Genomic DNA, 14,986 nt, shown 5'->3' with positions numbered 1-14,986 from the left:
CATAAATTTTTAGCATCCAAGTATTATGACAGACACAAAGAAAAATAAGACATAGTTCCTGCCTTCAAAGAGCTCTTAATCTTGTAAAAGAGAAATGACATGCAAGTATAATATAAGAAAGTCATTAAGAACAGAATAGTCAGTTTCTCAGGAGAACACTGAGGGCAGGCTCCATGAAGGAGATGGTATTTGAACCAGGCCTTTAGTAGCATTAGATTATTGGGATATTTTAATTTATGTTACTAATGCTGAGACACAGCATTATAGAAGAGGCATTTATAGGCAACAGTAGTGACTATTATCCCTCACATGTGTAATTTTTGGTGGCTGACAAAACTCTTAAAACATTTTTATCTCATTTGTGCTTTCTAAAATAATTATCAATAGATTTATTAGAGACATGTAAAAAAATCTCTCACCTATGTAGCTTTCAGAGTTTTGTTTTCTAATTGCTTTGATGATCAGAAAACAGAATTATCAGAATCTTGACTTCTCTGCCATGGTTTTTTGTACTGAGATTAACTCTAGAAGAAAGGAGAGACTTGTTTCTAGCATCTGCTCTGACAAGTCAGAACTGATCCTATCCTGCTTGACCAGATTTGTTAATGACCTTCTTATAATACTGTTACAGCTTTCCTGTTGCCACTCCCCCTCCCAAGAAAGTGAAGTTGGAATTTTTGTTAATTAGAAGTATTCCTAAATTTTTTTAATAAGTTTTTCTGAGATAATTTCACTTTTTTGGGCAATATACCTGCTATAACGTGCAAACTCAGTTAGATTGTACTATCTTGCTAAATAATTTTCCTCCCTTTTAACAGAATTATACTTTAACTATTTAGTTCTTTGTTTTCATTGTGTTCAAATATTCTCTGAGGAGAAGGGAAAATGAAAGAAGAAACCTAAGTGAAATAATAAGTTTTTTACATGTTATAGGAAACTGCTTAATAATAAACTCTACTCAATGTATCTGGTATCTACCTGTTTTAAAAATGACCTTTATTGAAGGCAAAGTTTGGTTTTGATTTTGCTGAAATCAAATTTCATTCTTTTTATATGATTCAGAAGCCTGTGTCTCACCTGGTTGATCATTCCAACTGTTTCTCTGTGCTTCAAATCATCAAAATCCCATTTGCCCCACTGCAGGGTTGGCATGAGAATGAATGTGATGGCAGCAATTAATATAATTATTGTAATAAAAACTTAAAAGGAAACAGCAGCTTCATTAATATCTAACATTTCTTCACCCACAATTATATCAATAGTAAGAGATGATAGTAGGGAAAATAAAAGCAGGAAAAGCTGCATTTTGCAATTAATTATGAAATTATTTTCATTATGACCCTTTATATTGTGGCTTTTAAATTTTAGGAACAACACAATAAATTGGAGAAGTCAGTGTTCTGCATAGATTAAATGAAATTTATTGTTAATTAGAAAAAGCCCAGGAACTTACAGTATGCCCTTACTCATACATAGATTTAGGCATAAGGTTTCCTAGTTAATAAGTCTTTGTGTTATTGTGTGTTTGGAGATGCATTTCACTTGAATTTGAAAATAATTATTTAATGGCCAGTGTTTCAATTCTTATTAAAAAGACTGTCATCTAAATATTTACATAAAGCAAAAGCAGGCATTCTTGGCATTGCCAGTGTTTACTGTTTCTCATAATTGTGGGTATTTTCTGTAGGCTTTTCTCTTTTGTTGGAATTAGGTTCTTATTGTAATGCCTTTGCTCTTCACCCTGTGATGTTGCTTTGTTGGCTTGTTCATCTACCTTGTAGACCTTGATGACCCTCATGTTCTAGTCCTTTGACTTTTTACTAGACTGAACCAAAAGAAAGCACTTGGTTGCTAGCAAAAGAGCTGAACAAAGGCAGGAAGGGAGGGTTTTAAGCATGGGATACTACCATAGAAAACAGCAAATATATTTCTGCTCAGTTTATGAAAACCAGCTTCTATAAGGTTAGGCCACTGACTCTCATTTTTATTATTTGCATCCTTTAACCTCTCTACACTGTTGAAAAAGTTTCACCACAGAATGGTTTGAAAATCTTAGCACGTTCAACCCTTTAAAGTTGGGGAAATTAGTTTTCTACATCATGTATCTATTACACACGTGCATTTTTTAGGGCAGCCTGCCTTTTAATGGCATGGTACTCCATCTGTATGTTTAGTTTAGGGTGGGATTTATTTATACAGCTTTTAAACATTTTTTTCTTTTATTATCAGTATTAAAGGAAAATGTAAGGGAATCATTCAGAAATGGTTAGTAGATATTAAAATAAAGAGAAAAATGTTTGACAATTTCCCTATGTATCAAAGCAGAAAGAAAACATCATTTAAGTGCATTTTCAACACTTTGAAACAGCAGTAGTGAGTTTTTCAGGTTTTTTATTTAATACTTATTTTTAGTTTTAGGTGGACACAACATCTTTATTTTATTTTTATGTGGTGCTGAGCATCGAACCCAGTACTTCATACATGCTAGGCGAGCACTTTACCACTGAGCCACAACCCCAGCCCCTCAGGTTTGTTTTTTAACTACAACTTCATCTTTATTGGCCTAATTGAGTTGTATTATTTTTACACCATAACATAACTTTGAAATGCAATGTAGATTAGTAAATAAAAACTAAAAAAAGGAATCTCATTGCGTAAAATACATTTAATAAATTAAAGCAAACATCAAAGATGGGGGAGATCCAAGACAGCAAGATAAGCAAAAAAGTCTGGAATTGCCCAAGGAGATACTCTTTTGAGTCATATTCTTCTCAGGTTCTAGTGACCATATAATAAATATATCAGCCAAAAAAGGCTAGCAAAAGGTTTGATGTTTTAAAATAGAAGCAAATGTAAGCTTTTGTACTATATAAAGTATTGCTTTTAATAGATCCACGAAAATAGAAAATATCTAAGAAAAATCATTAATAAAAGCAATGGTTGGTCATGCAATTCAAATTAATATAAGTACCTGCATAGCTAAGTTTTCAATGTCACAGAAAATCCAGGGCAGTACTAAGTGCTTAGCATCATAAAAATATTAAAAATTAACCTTCTATCAGGAAATTATTTAAATGTTAATAATCTTATGGTCCTAAAATAGTCCTCTTCCATATATTAGGGTTTTATTTTTTTTAATACTACAGGAACTACTAGTTTAAACTAATAATAGTTTTTAAATGTAAGCAGCCCGGTCCATTATATATTGAAATGATATATTAAAAGCAATTATTAGAATAATGATTAACATAAAACCTGAGTTTGAATGTATACATCATTGGAAGATAATGCTGCTCTTGAGGTTTGAAATCTAAAGATGATTATTATGTCTTGCATTATACATTTGAATCTGAATGTTACTTGTGATTCATTATGTGAAGATAACAAATATAGAAAAATCTTTCAATAACACAGAATAACTGTGTTATTCTCTAGATAACACAGAAAATACAACTATCATAAACAGTAACCTGCTTTCTACCAACCTTTTCCCATAATTGGGATTTGTTTCTGAGGGCTAGTACAGGTCCTGTTGGTCTTACCATAGTAAAATAATTCAGTGTATTTTTTGCTTAAGATTATACAAATTTAATCCAGTTTCAATAATATTAAACCTGTTTTTAAAGTTTTATCTATCGTTTCATCAGTATTAGAGAATTTTACGGAAGCTGAAAATAAAAAGTTACTGTACTATAGCTATAATAACCTGGTTGTTAAATTTAATTAATTGTGTGTTAGAAGGCAGATAGATAAAATATTATTTATACATAGTAATAATGGTGGCACGCAAAATTCTAATACAGTATTATATAAAGGCCAGAGAAAATAAAGATGGTTTAAAAGTTTATGAAAATAAATCCTTTAAAATTATTCTTATAACACTAAAGAATAACCTAAAAGCTAATTTTTTTATACTTACTGAATAAGTTCACTTAAAACAATCTTTACATGTGGAAATCCAACACATTACATACTTCAATTTTTAAGAATAAAGGGAAGAAGTTAATAGTAATATCAAAGGTTGGGATTGGGATAGTCAGACCATATAATTTCTTCCAAAATAAAATTAAACAAAATTTGTTCTTCTAGCTCAGAGGTATCTTTTTTGTTTATTATTAAGTAAAAGCCACCCAACTAGAGTTAAAAACATTTTAATAAAAAAAATAAAATGTTGATGCAAAGGAAATAGCTGCCAGATACATATTTGCCAATAATTTAGCCACATTTTCAGATTTTAATAAATACACTGTTATAGAAATATTAGAATTATTAAATAAATAAAATTTCACATTTAAAAATAACCAATTCATTTAACAAAATAATATTTAGAATTTAAGCTTCCTAGCATACTTGAACCTCTCATTCATTTTATCAAAAGATTCATGCATACAATAAGTAAGTGTACATGACCATTAGGTGTATGTATCAAAGATGTTATTTGTTTTTTTTTTTAAAAGCTCTTAGGAATTTTGCTTTAAATTTACCAAACCTTTAACTATTATATATGTCCCAGTGATAGCTAAAATTTTTACTTTGCAGTTGGGCTTTTGGTATGGTGTTGATTTGGCTAATGATTGTGTAACAAAATGCTATAAATGGAAAGCTATTTCTGACTTAAATTCTTGATTCTTCTACATTAGTGCTAGTAAAATTGATGCATTCTTAGTTCCAAGTAGTGGTATTTTATAATGCCATAGCAAAGCATGAGTGGAAATGAGAAGTGCTGTCTCTTAGAAGTTCTCTCATATTTCAGCTAAAACATACTCAGCAAAAAAGATATGTAAATTAAAAGAAAATCTCCAATTTCCTATTCTGAGTAAAGCTTTGATTTTTGCTGATTCAGGAAGTAAGGTTGACATTGGAGCTTCTCATTTCATCTGGAATAATCACTTTTTCCTTTTGAAAAGTCTTTCATTTTAGCAGCAATATCTTCTAAAACAGTCCATTTTGCATGGATGAACCTGTTTTTCTCTAGATAACACAGAAAATACAACTATCATAAACGGTAACCTGCTTTCTATAGTATTGCTTTTCTGAGTGCCCAGTGAGATACTAAAGTGCCAGGCTGTTCATTCTGGAGATTTCACTGATTTTCTTAGCTGCATTCCTACCCCAACCTCCTGAACAACAACCCCCAAAAGAAGAATTTTATAACTTCCAAATTGACTACTGCAATAAAATGTTTAACCCCAGGGTTAGATAAATAAGATGCTGACTATCTAATGAAGGTGGCTAATTCAGTAGAGTTCTCTCCTAAGCCAGTGGCTCATCAGCTGAGGATCATTCAGAATGTATAATTCTAATTCTTGAAATACTGCTGTTTTTCTTTTCCTATTAAAATAGGTGTGGGATTATCTTACTGATTGTGATATTTTCTCAGATTTTTCATTAATATTGTTTTCTTTCCATATATCAAAATATGTTTAAAATTTGAATAAATAAACTTGCTTTTGTTGTAGGGTAGGCATATAGGGCATCCAGTTGTACTCCAAATACTTGGCTGCCAAATGCAGAAAGCATAATTGCTTACTTATTTAAATTAGTACTAAAATTATTAGTATTTGAGAAATATATTTTGGTGTGATCTACATGCAGTCTATTAAAAATTCCAAACAAAAGTCAAATTCTGTGTTGCTTGGATTTCTGCCAAATGGTGCTCTAAAGCAAATTGAGTTTTTCTTGGGCATCAATGATAAATGGAAATATATATGTGATGTTTAGCATTGACTTCAGAATTACAAACAGGCTCATTGTATTTCAATTTTATAATTTCTGTGCTGTCTATACAGGGTGCTTTCTTGCTTTCCACAGTCCTTGGAACAGTGCTCTCAAATGAGCAAATGTATGCTTATGCAGTTCTGAACACTATATGTATTTCTTTTGCTATTTGGACTGTTAATGCTGTATGATATCAAATGTTTTATTCTATGCAGATTGTGCTTTTAAACTACTTCCTGATGGCATATATTCTTGTATTACTACAATAAAACCAAGATGACAGGATGACAGAGTGAACCTCTTATTAAAACCATGTTATAATTATTGCAGAGATATTAATGGAAATCTAGAGCTTGCTGCCTCGAGTTATTTCAAATTGTGTATTTTATATTTATAGTTTACATTTACATATTAATTTTATCTATTAAGAATTGCTTTCAAATTAAAATATTTACATATGATTAAACAAAAGCATAAGATTACATTTGAACTTCAGAATTCATTGTATCACCAAATGGTTTTGCATTAAGGAATGTCAAATTTGATGACAAGTTCTACCCTCACATTTGGAAATACCACGAAGGAAAAGCAGTCGTGGCAATCATATATGTACACTTATCTTTTATTTAAAAGCATATTTTCTTCATTTAGAGAACTAAAATGCTCAAATTATGATGATTAATACTTAAGCTTTTAAGTTAAAAATACAAAAAAGAATTATGGTGGAAAATTCAGAATGATTTCTTAGCAAAGTTCATGACATGCAGATAATTTAGTTTTTAAGACAGTTGATGAGTAATCCATTTCAAACTTATATATACGTATTTATTTTATCTTGATGACATAGATCTACCTTATAAAATTTAAACATAGAAACAGATTTTTAAGTATTTAGTAAGACCTTCCACGGAAAATTTTAAATAGTTGTTTGAAAATTGTGAGTAGTTCATCTGATTAGTCTAATACTATGAAATTATATTAGCATTGTACATTGCTGGCTACAAGTGCTTTGGGAACTCTTTAATGCAGCTATTCTTTTTTTACAAAACATTACTTGCCTTTTGAAAAGAGCTTGTTATAGGGGATATCAACATTGCTTCATCCTTTGCTCTGTTTTTAAAACTACCAATTTATAGTTTATTAGTAAATTATAAATACCTCAGAAAAACTGTTCAAGATACATGCATTCAGGATTAAATCTGAATTTATCTACACACATACTTACTAATTTGTAGAACAGCTATTCAAACTGCAGTATGTTTAAAGGAGTTAGTATGCTTTCTTTGCAGACATGGTTGATTTGAAAACAGCAACAAAATTATCTACACAGGCTCCTGAAACTCTTTTCAATCCTTACATACAATTATATTTGCAAAATGTTGATCAAAGTTCAAATGGAAATGGAAACATTAACTAGCCTAGCTTGACTTCCATTGTTTTCATTAGTTAATTCACAGAATCATACAATACCCTGAATTTTTGCCCAGTACTAACAGTTTGCTGTAAAATCGTGTAGTATGGGGACATTAGCACAGAGTTTGTCTGTAGATTTTCTATTCTGCACATCTTGATTCTCATTCTATTCATTTTGTATTCCTTTAACCAATAAGGATTTACCTTAAATTAAGCATTTTTAGGTATGCCTATTGTCTCCCAGTGGTGCTTTGTAGCACCATATGGTTGCTCCTTAGCTTGACTTATAATCTTAAGTCTTTTTACTGCTTATACTAGCCATTTTACAAAGATAGCCTGAGCCTCTTTGTGATACAGGTCAAGTACTTGTGGAGTAAAGTATAAAGAAATGAACTTTGATTGTGCTGGAATGTCTTCAAAAATAAAAACAAAACAACAGGCTGCTTCTTTCTTTTTCAATAGAAACATGTCTTATTTAAAACAACTTGAATTTTCTACGAGATTTGCCATACTATAATAACAGTTACATTTTATTAAAGCAGAATTTTTTTAAATAGCTCAATTTATTATGTAAATGAGTGTTTACTTAATAAAAACATTACTTTTAAAATACCATACAGAATGAGTTCTTTGCAAGATAATTCACACTAAAAATTAATTTATAATAAACTTGGAATGAGGGAGACCTTTAATCTTAATATATTAAGAGGGAAATGAATGAAAGTGAATTATTTTTGTCAAGATATTTTTTTCATTCTGAAACCTAACTAATCCTATCATTTTCACTCCCCACTCCCCTTTTTTAAAGGACAGTAGATGTCTTGCTTGCTTATTAGCTGTGGCAGTGTTGTGAGAATTCCACCATGATTGATCAATGAGAAAAACTGTTTTTTCCATATGTATTCATTGTGGAATAGAATCCAAAGTTGGATTTTTATGTTTTTCTTTTACTGAGCATCGTAAGGAATGTGGGTAAGCATTTGTTCCATTGAATAATTTATAATGGCTAATTTCTCCATGAGAATTCTACTAAAACATGATAGTTATATCTCACTTAGGAGAAAAGTTGTCTATAATGCTGTTCAAACCCTATATGTGTGTGGGTATAACAAATCCTGTTTTCTCACTGGTTTTTCAGTACAAAATTGGAAATGCATTCTTCTACAAAATGCATTAATGTTTTAGAAGAAAAGATTCACTTTTAGATAGAATAGTATGTCAGATTCTGAATACAGCATAAAGCTGTTTATATGTTTGTCCCAGTAACTTAAATATACAGGATAGCTTAAAAAGTCAATGGTTTTCAAATTCTCATCCTGTGCTTCTAATATCCTAGAATATGTAATTCTTCTTTATGCTGAGTAGTCTTTCTTCTACTGTTTTAGAGAAGTTACTATTTTTAAACATTAGCAGATCAACAGCTGGTGATATAGGTCAGTGGTAGAGCACCGTGGGTTTGATCCTCAACATCGCAAAAAATTAGCAGATTCAAATAAGCAAAAGAAGGGATTCAGCATGGAAACAGTTGACATTGCAATTTAAAAATACAGTGGGAAATTATTAAATGTTAAACATGTGGTATTACCCAGGTTCAATGTTGCACAACCATAATCCCAGCAACTTGGGAGGCTGAGGCAGGAGAATTACAAGTTCAAAGCCTGCCTCATCAATGTAACAAGACCCTGTCTCAAAAAAAAAAAAAAAAAAAGTACTCCTTGGTTTAATCTCCAGTACAGGAAAAAAAAAAGAGAGAGAGAGAAAAAGATACACTGGTATTACCTTCAAGTAGCTAGTTCATAGCTTAATAGTCAGGCACATAAATGGATATTTACAATACAATGAGACAAATATCTTTCTTGATAGATATAAATATAGGATATTATGGGAAGAACTTCTAATTCAGTTTTAGAAGATCAAGGCAAACTCCTGGAGGAAAACTAAAGCAAGTCTTGTTGGATAAGAATAAGTTAAACAAAAATGGACATAGAAGAAAGAGAGTGTAAGAAAGAGATTCAGGAAATAGAAGGTATATATAACCCAACTGCTATTGGGTTGTTTAAAGATTTATGTATAATTAGGTATAGCTAGAGCATAGGGTATAAAGGTGATGGAAAGTAGTGGCAGATTAATCTGGAGTAGTAAACTGAGGTCAGATTATCAAGGGCTTTCTTTGTAGAATGCCCAGAAAATTCAAGTTTCTTGAAGAGATTTTTATTAAGATAGTGACATGATCAGATTTGTAATTTACAAGTCAATTTGTCCCAAGAATGGAGGTTGGATAGGTAAAGGTAAATGAAACTTTAAAGAGACTGTTTGCTTTTGGAAAGAGATGAGAAGTGATGGTACCATTCCTATATGTGTGAATAGTAGAGGATGATCAAGCCTGGGAAAGGGGGAAATATGAGTTAGTTTTTAACATTTAATTTGAAGTGCCTGTAGGCTATCTAATTAAAGCTGTCCAAAAAGGAATTGACCAAGCACAAAGGGAACCAAGATGGCTAAATGCATTGATTTAGGAGTAAATCAACATAAAAAATGTTAACTGAAGCCATAGAAATCCAGAGTCTTCAGGGATCTGCATTTTTATCATTACGATGATACTCTTTTGCTCAGTTTGTTAGGTTTTTGTGGCCATATAGAAAATAGATACGAACATATTGTGAAATATTTAATGTACTATACAAATATAACATATTATCTAATACAGTGGGGAGTACATTTCCTATATATGTTGCTATGGAAAATAATTTGTCAGAACAAATTTTTTTCTATAATGGTATTTTTTTCTTTTTCTTTTCTTTTCTTTCTTTCTTCTTTTTTTGGTATCAGGGATTGAACCCAGGCATGCTTAATCACAGAGCCACATCCCCAACATTTTTTATTTTTTTATTTTGAGACAGGGTCTCACTAAGTTGCTGAGGCTTGCTTTGAACTTCCAATCCTACCTCAGCCTCCCAAGTTGCTGGGATTATAGGCGTGTGCTACCGGGCCCTGTTGTAGTAATATTTTTTAAGTCAAACTTGACATATTTCCTTTGTTAGTGATTTTAAACTAACAAGGAAGGAAAGAAACCTATCTTGTCTGTGCGCGACACTATTTTATATGTATTTTTTTGTGTTTTTTTCATTATTTACCTAAATTGAAAGAAAATTTTATAAGTGTGTATGTATGTATATATTATATACAGTATGATGTTTTGAAATATGTATATTGGGGCTGGAGTTGTGGCTCAATGGTAGAGCGCTTGCCTGGCAGGCATGAGGATCAGGGTTCGATCCTCAGCATCATATATAAATAAATAAAAAAAATTTAAAAAAAGAAATGTATATTGTGGAATGGCTAGATCAAGCTAATTAATATATGTATTACTTCACATACTGTACTTTTTTTGTTGTGAGAACACTTAAGGTTTACTCTTAGTGGGGGGGGTGGATTTAGTAGAGGCATACATCTGTAATCCCAGCAGCTTGGGAGTCTGAGGCAGGAGAATTGCAAGTTGGAATCCAGACCAGGCAATTTAGTGAAACCTCCCCTGAGGGGACAAAAGACTTACTCTTAGCAATTTTGAGGAATACAGTATATTGTTATTAACTACAGTCCCCATGTTGTACATGTGAACTTACTTCTAACTGAAATTTTGTATCCTTTGACCAACATTTTCCCAACTCCCATCCCAATCATTTCCTGGTAACCACTATTCTATGCTCTACTAATGTAAAGTTTAATTCTTTAAGATTCTACATAAAAGAGAGCATAAATATACCTCATGTATTTTTATATTCTTTAGCTCATTTAGTTCTTCACACCAAGTAGGTATTGTTATTCCTATTTTCTTAAGAAAACTGATGATGTCAGGAAATACTAAAGTCTCATTGCTCACTATTGAGTTTCAAATTAAAATTTTTTGAAGAGTGTCCAGGGTAGAAAGAAAGGAGTGAAAAATCATGTCAGTGAATGGTGGGTGACATGTCGGGAAATAAAACTTTTATTTTTTCTATACTGAAGATTGAGTATGGGAGTGCTCTATCACTGAGCTATGTCCCCAGCCGCAAACCATTTTAAAATTTATTCACTTTTGATATTTTTGATGTCTGTTATGTACCTAACTGTTCTGGATGCAGCAACATCAGTGCTAATGTGTTGTTCTGTTTCTGAAAACAATTTTTAAGATAGCTGTTAAGAAGAGCAATAAGACTTAAAAGCCATTGACACAATCTAATAAAAAATGAGTTGGTGACAGAAGATATTTTTTATTCTCTTCCCCCTGTCGCTTAACAATAAAGCAAATCATAGGCCTGAGGTATACTGCATTGTCATAAGAAATCAAAAAATTGTTGTTTCCCAACTTCTTCCTCTAGGTTCAAATCTATTAAAAATAAGTTTTTACTGTTACGTTGCATATATAAGCCAACCTAAAAAAAAAAATAATATATTGTATAGTGCTTTAGGATTTAAGTGTTTTTACATATCATGTAATCCTCACAGTGTCAGAGGAGGTCATCAAAACAGTTGTTAATCTAATTTTGTGTCTGGAGACACAAATAGAGAAGATAAAGTCATGTGTTTGAGACCTAATGCTTTTCTTATTATACTGTAGTAATAACAATGTACAGTCAATCAAAATTGCTAACCTGTTTGTAGATGCACAGTCTATTTACAAATTAAAATAATTTTAAATATAAGTAATACATAGGAGTTTCCTTATTTTCAATAGGGATTTCTCCATCATTTCGGAGATTAAACCAAATATTCCTTCATATTCTTTTAGACATCTACAGTTAACCCAGATTTCCTGTGCAAAAACACTATATAGGAGTCAGGGATTTCTGTTGACAGAACCCTTCTAAGTGTTTAGAAGCTACTTGGAGACAATGTTCAGTGAAAGGAAGAAAAACAAGATGTCTAATCAATACACCATGATCAAATCAACATGCATGTCATAATTCAAGTAAAAGCCTAAAGTTATGGATGCTAGATTATAGCAATGTACTGAATACTTTGCAAACATCACTACTTTTGCTGTTGCTTATCCATTTCTACCTGGAATGGTTCATCTCATCTCAATCTGACAGAACTCAGTAATAACTTCAAAATTGTCTCAACTGATATTTCCTTTGTGAAGGATCGATACTCCAACTAGTAATGATGTGAAATTCTTACAGCAGTTTGTAATTTTTAAAATTTTTAATTTTAATTTGTTATATGACAGCAGAATGCATTACAATTCATATTACACATATAGAGCACCATTTTTTATATCTCTGGTTGTATACAAAGTATATTCACACCATTCTGTCTTCATGTATGTACTTAGGGTAATGATGTCCATCTCATTCCACATCTTTCCTACCCCCCCATGTCCCCTCCCTTCACCTCCTTCCCTTTTGCCCCCTCCCAACCTCGCTATGAATCAGCCTCCTTATATCAGAGAAAACATTTGGCATTTGTTTTTTTGGGGATTGGCTAACTTCACTTAAGCATTATATTCCCCAACTCCATTCCTTTACCTGCAAATGCCATGATTTTATTCTCTTTTATTGCTGAGTAATAGTCCATTGTGTATATATGCCACATTTTTTAATCCATTCATCTAATAAAGGGCATCTAGGTTGGTTCCACAATTTAGCTATTGTGAATTGTGCTGCAGTAAACATTGATGTGACTGTGTCCCTGGAGTGTGCTGTTTTTAAGTCCTTTGGGCATACACTAAGGAGTGGGATAGCTGGGTCAAAAGGTGGTTTAATTCCCAGTTTTCCAAGGAACCTCCATAAGCAGTTTGTAATATTTTTAATGTAGGTGTCACTTGTAACTTCCCTTGAATATTGTCTTTTCCCTTAGGTCTCTGAGTCTTGTCCTTCCTTCTATCAGAGTTCAAACCCCCAATCTCCTATATGTTACAGGTGTAGGTGGGAGAAACAGGGATATTTTTAAATCAGCCAAGTTTTTTTTCTTAAAATGGGCTTTTGTTAGAGTGAGTCTTCTATGACATGACCTTTTTTGGGTCAGACACAGCCTTTTATTTGGAATATTGGAATTATGGAAAGATGATTATTGCTGTTTTGATTTCAAAACATTACCTGACCTTTGGATCCTATACCTAATAATAGTGGTGTTGTCATTGTTTACCTGGAGTAATTCTGTGAGTGTTTAGGATAGAATATGAGAATCAAAAGATTTACAAACAAATCTGTATTTAAAATATTCACGAAATAATTTATGAGGACATAGTCAGTTACTTGTACTACTATCTTTACACTCATCACAGCCAAGCTAATTTTAAAAATATTGCCTGAATGTATTTTCCCCTTCTCTAAAAACCTTCAGTGGTTTGTAATTTCCTAAAAAATGAAGTTTAGCTCTTTTGTATATAATTCCTTGTATTCTAGTAATGCTACTCACTAGCCTGCTTTCTATCAGTCTTTAACACTCTCCTCATACCTTTTCTGGTTAACTGAGCTCTGTTTTTCTCTCAAGTTCTATAAAAGATCTTCCTTTCCCCGAATTTTTCACTTCTCTGAGCTTGTGTAACTTTAATTACCTTACAGTTTATGCTTTTCTTTGTTGTTTTTGCTCCCCCTATAGTATAAAACTCTAGAGAGCGATGTTTTACTCTTTCTTTTCACTGTCCATCATTACATGGGATATAGAATGCATGTGTTCATAAAGAACTAATAGCAATAATGATGAGGAGGAGGATTATGGATTAGTTTTTATTGTCTCCTCAAAAACTTTTAATTTGGCTCAGGTGTTGGACTGTCTGAGTAGGTTGATTCACTTCTAATTATTACCAAAAAACTACCCTATGCTGTTTGGCTGATAGAATAGCCTACTGGAGAGGAGAGTAATCCTTAGTCCTTTCAACTAAGAATAGGTACTAAGGTCTTTGATTATAGTAAAAATACGTGGAGTATTTTTGTAGTGAGACTGTTGGGGACCAGAAATCCTTAGAAAGGGAAAATGTAACCTCCTTCCAGTATTGTATCTAATCCTGCCTGGATTATAGTTCTGATCATTCTCTACCCCCTGATTCCAACCTCTGTACCAAACATTTCCCATAGGAGCCAGTTCCCAGCATCAAGAAATCCAGCAATAAGGAATTGTTCTAACAACATAGGAATATTTTTGTCCATATATTTTCTAAAGAGTTCAACACTTTTATTAACTTCAAAACTTCAATGTTACTATAGTTTGTAGAACAAAACAAGCATAGCATTGTTTTTCTGTAGCTCTCTAGATTATAATGTGATCAGGCATATGTGGAATATGGACCTCCTGGGTTTGCCAAGTCCTCTCTCTTCTGAAGGAAAATGATGACTCCTTCCTCTTCCTATTTAACTCCTATAGAGGAAACACGTTATGATAGAAATGTGGGCTTTGAAGATAAGCGGTCAAATTCTAATTCCTGTTCTTCTAACAGAGAAGCGTTGTTGAGATTACTTATCCTTATAATTAGCTAGATTTCTTCATTTTAAGAAATTCTTTCCTCAGCGGGTTTATTGTAAAGAATAAATGAGTTAAGTTCTATGAAAGAATCTTGCACAGTGCTTATTAAGTTTTAATAGTTTCTTCATATATGTGGCTTCCCTCCCTAGGGTGGCCAGTTTAAACCTGTTTATCCAGGTTTTTCCCAGCTTTAGTAATGAAAATCCCATGTATTCTAGGAACCTCCTTCTTCACTCCCTTCTCGCCTCTCTCATTTGACATTCCTAGGCTTATTGGCCATTCTTTTGAATACAGAGAAGTTTCATTTTACAAATTAGACTTTTAAGTAAACCTGAATAGAGTTCCTTAAGTGATGGTGCTTATTTTATTCATTTTTTTTAAATTTTAACCTTTCAAGATGTATTAGGAATTT

The 14,986-nt window shown here is 32.1% G+C and overlaps 1 protein-coding gene across 4 annotated transcripts in view; it reads left to right on the top strand.

Moving 5' to 3' along the window:
* Positions 1-14,986, top strand: part of Zcchc7 (zinc finger CCHC-type containing 7) — a 220,488-nt gene that overhangs the window by 100,229 nt on the left and 105,273 nt on the right. The gene's annotated exons all lie outside the window — the stretch shown is intronic.

This window comes from Marmota marmota, unplaced genomic scaffold (genome assembly GCF_001458135.2).
Source record: "Marmota marmota marmota unplaced genomic scaffold, marMar, whole genome shotgun sequence".
NCBI lineage: Eukaryota > Metazoa > Chordata > Mammalia > Rodentia > Sciuridae > Marmota > Marmota marmota.
The sequence above is the reverse complement of the archived record's forward strand: the minus strand, read 5'-3'. Positions and strand labels throughout refer to the sequence as shown.